Source organism: Artemia sp. Qi Xiang Cuo, unplaced genomic scaffold (genome assembly GCF_049724085.1).
Source record: "Artemia sp. Qi Xiang Cuo unplaced genomic scaffold, ASM4972408v1 HiC_scaffold_3027, whole genome shotgun sequence".
In the NCBI taxonomy this organism is placed as follows: domain Eukaryota; kingdom Metazoa; phylum Arthropoda; class Branchiopoda; order Anostraca; family Artemiidae; genus Artemia; species Artemia sp. Qi Xiang Cuo.
The window spans coordinates 805,132-809,692 of record NW_028300422.1 but is presented as its reverse complement, the minus strand read 5'-3'; positions in this window follow the sequence as shown (position 1 = coordinate 809,692).

Below are 4,561 nucleotides of genomic sequence, written 5' to 3'. Positions count from 1 at the left end.
CCTTTATCTGTCAGTCCATGTGTTTTTGAATTTCTGTGTTTGTGTTTTTGACCATCTGTTTGTATGTGTGTGTATCTGTCTATCTTTGTTTGTGTGTGCGTATCTTTCCTTCTGTTTGTCCAAATGTCTGCGTCACTTTGTCTGACCATCATTTATTCTGTCTCTGTGTATCTGTGTGGATTTTTGTGTGTATGTCCCTCTGTAAGTAAGTAAGCAAGTTTATTTGTAACCCGCAACATAAAATAAATGTGGAGTAAAAAAAAAAAAAATAATAATATTATCCACAAGTAACTAATAAGTCAAACATAAAAAAAACAACCTAAACATATCCATGGAATCAATAATCTGAAAAAACTAAATGAGGGGGTCACTGGCAAATATCTTCCTTGGAGTATTGGTTCTCAGATCCTTAGCGATGTTGTCAAGCAGCACTAGAGGGTTGATAAGTCCAAAATGAGACATAATCTTGTGATTTCTTTACCACCTTGGCAAATATAGCAGGAATTTATAATATTTAAAATAGCCTCTCCTTAGCTGAAGACGGTCCATTTCGCGCATTAGAGGCTACAAACCGGAAAGAAAAAGAATTGCAGGAGAACAAAAACAATGGTATAGTTTGCATAAGCCTTGGTTGCTGTATCTCCCTCTTTTAGGCGAGATTTTACCATACGAGGATTGAATGCACTGCAGAGCACTAGTAACCAGAGACAAGCAAGTAGTCAAAAGTATATCAGAAGAACTAAATGGAATGCCAATATTGATGAACGTTTACTACGGAGGAATTAACTCCTGCTTTAACTAACTTGTGAAACGTTTGCAAATATACAACGTTGTCAAAATCACCAAAGATATCAACTTATAAACAATAAATTGGCCTTTTTTGAATTTTTGCAGAAAAAAGCAGCTGACCAAGTATATGATTGGATTGAAAACATCCAAACCTGACTCTAAGCCCAACTTGATAATTAAGAACATTACATTTACTCACAACGTCAGGCAATATGACATATTCAAACAGGTTGTTCATGAAACAGGCCACTGTATTTGGCAAATAACTAGAACAATGGTCGGTGTTTTTTCAAATTTTTATAAATGATTTTGCAATTCCTGAAATAAAACTATCTGGAACTAACGACTGGGCTAAGCACATCTGGAATAGGAGCTGAATGTGTGTTAACAATAATGGACACTTAATGGTGAAGTAATTGTAACACAGACCATCCATATCAGGAGCACTTTATTTCTTAACATTGTTAAAATCCTAATAGATATCACCACTAGATATTGACAATATATGGACTTGCCGAAGAGCTCGAGGAACAGTATTATGCAATACGGAAGAAAACATGGACTGGAGAGAATGATTAAATGTAGAAGAAACACGAGTAAAATGAGCAACAAAATCACTGATTTTGATAATCGAAACGGTAGCAGGCAAACACTTGCTGCTATTAATTACATTGGTCCAAGACTTCCGATCCGAGGGACCATCCAAAACATTTAGGTGGGCTTGACGCAAAGAAGATCTAAACTGACGTTTCAAATTTTGCTTCATTTTAAATACTTCACCAGACTTGGGCTGATCACAAGTAATCCAAAGGCGAAGCCAAAACTTCACGCGTTGTTTAGCTTTTTTCACTTCTGGGCATAAATTCCATAACGGTTTTCTGGTGGCAAATCTAACACGTTCAACAGGAACTGAAACTGAAGCAGCTGACTTCAAACAATAAGCGATCTGGTAATAGTAACAATTTAAATCAATCTTAGCTTTCGGTGACCTTATAGAGGTATATAAAAGGTGAAAAGTCACTTTCAGGCTTGATAAGACCGAGTAAAGAACATACAAATAAACTTCAGAATTTACTCGTTTCCAATTTTGATTATCAAACCATTTATTATGGTAAGAAAAACGGTTATAAGCCAGTAGAGCAGGCGACTCAATTTCACAAGTGAAAGGCAAGTGATCATACTCAATTTTATCATCCAAAACAAACACAAGAGTAACCACGATAGATCCCCTTGAAACTATAATATGATCAAGGTTTGATCTAGAACCATCACGGATATGAATGTAGGTAAACTGTTTATCTTTATTGACTAACTTATAGCCACTAGGCAAGACATCAAAAAACAGGTCACTTCTTTCAGATGGGACAGAAGATAGTCATTAATATCACCAGCCACAATCCAATTTAATCCCTGATTGTTCACTCTTAGCAGAAGTGTCCTAAGTCACTTACAAGAACCCGTGAAGACAGATAGAAAAGAAATGTTCTTGCAATTGCATGGCATATAGACATTGATGAGGACCATATTACCGCATTTTATTGCCAGTAAATTATGATCAGAAGAAATAAGCTCAGGTCTCTTAGCAAGACGAACTAAAGTTGCAAGGCCCCCAGAGGGTTGACCGGGCGTTTTTTAGCTTCACGTACAAATGTCTGGTGGGTGGGTGATCGTTTAAGAGTATCTCTATTGGCTTTAGTTAGAAAATGTTCCTGTAGGAAAACTATATCATAATAAAGATGCTCATCAATAAGAAGATCTTTGTCTTTGGTCTAATTAATATTAAGTGAAACAAAGCAAAATCTATTGCCACGAACAATAATTTTTTATCCTTATTCAGAGCTTTTTTAACCACTGGGCATCTGAGGCTATAGGAAACATGATTTCCCCCGCAGTTGGCGCAATTCAGGCTTTCAGTGCAAGGATTGGCAAGTGTGTTATAATGTCCAGCAGCGCAACGTGAACACTTTTGATTAGTCGATGGGAGTGGGCGATTTCCAACAATGTGGTTTGGCGATTGACAACGGTAGTATCTAGTAAGTAACTTCTGAAGATGTTTAATTTTAAAAAACTCGTATTCCAAAGACACACCTTCGTTTATAGCTTTACTTAAGGCAGCATCGTCTAGAAATTCAAGGCGGAAGGATCCGAAACTTCCAATTTTAGTTGCATCAACGATACCGGGAATCATATTAGTAAGGTCTGATTTTCGAACAACAACAGGAATTTTACTCACAATACCAAGCACTTTTTGATTAAGGACATGAGTGGATACATTTAGCTGACTAGTTGTAGCGGCGGCGAGAGAGACGGCTGATGCTTTATCTCGGGTATGAACTACCCACCTTTTCTTGACAGGATGAGATCTCACACTTACGATACCATCATGACCATCCAGGGTATCAAGGGTCTCTTTGCACTCAATAGGATCTTTAAGGTCAGTAGGTGGTTTTTTTTAGAATAACTGCATAGGACGGTTTTGAAGAGACAGTGACATTCTTGCATTATCGACGTAAGACATCCAATTGTTCCAGGCAGGAGAGTTCTCACACATTCAGACAAAGAGTGTAGCTTAGACAAACAGGAGTTTACAAGGCAACTTAACGCACAAAAAGCATCGGCAGGAATAATTAGTACTTCACTAGGGTGGCTGATAACAAAGACTGACAGACCAACATCCTCAGCATCATACTTCGCAATAATATCGATAATATCGGAGACACTATTAATAAACGCATTTGTACCCACTCTCTTAGGCTGAATTACCCCAGGATGGCAAAACTGGAAGATTTGCCTCCTTGCTTCAGAAACCAGGACAACCAGGACTCCTGGTTGAACTTCCTTGAAGTAATGATATTAGGGCTGTTTTTAAAAGATTTCTATACAAAAAAAAATTTCAGTTTTAATGATCTAATTTTAATGTAAGTTTCTTTTATATTGTTTTTTATTCTCTTCGTTTGTTTTGATGAGGACGGCCCTTGGATATAGGGTCGAAATAATCATTTAAAGTTGAGTTCCACTGTCTTGTATAAAAATTTCCCTGTTGTTCTACTTATTGTTTAACTATAAGGTGAACCAAAAGCCATGATACTTGAAGTACAAAGACTCATTCTTCTATATAATTTTATCAAAAATCAAGGGTATCTACTTATGTTGTTAATAAAACTTCCAAATCAGTTTGATTTTATTCGAGGTGTTTTATTAACTGTATTTCTTGTAAACTTTGTGAATCTTTGAACCTTTAAGTGTAAATGCAGTTTTGCAGCCCCTTCGAAGACCAGAACATAATTCTTTTTTTCCTAAAAAGAAAGTGTACCTCCAATGTTTTCCCTTAATGACTTCAATAAAAAATTATGAAGACTTTAAGGAACATTTATTACTATGTTTATATTAAACTTAAAAACCATATTAATTTTTTTTTGCTTCTTCTTTCATTAAAGTGCAAATTATGTTCTGGTTATGAGAAGGCAATAGGAGAAGTGCAAATTTCATCCACTGGTTACAAGGAATGAGAGCTATCGGTCCTAATCATGTTAACTCTTACTTGTTTTGAGTTTAACTGGGTAATTTATTGTAATATCAGTAGTACCCCCTCCATTGATTCTGTGACATGCCCTCCCTTTGTCCATAGAATTTCTGTGACAAGCCCTAGCTTGTCCCATAAAATTTTTATGACATGCCCTATGACGTCAAAAGATGCCCTGTTTCTATAACATGCCCTATTTCTACAAGATGCCCTGTTTCTAAAACATGCCCAGGCAAGATTCCCGCCCTT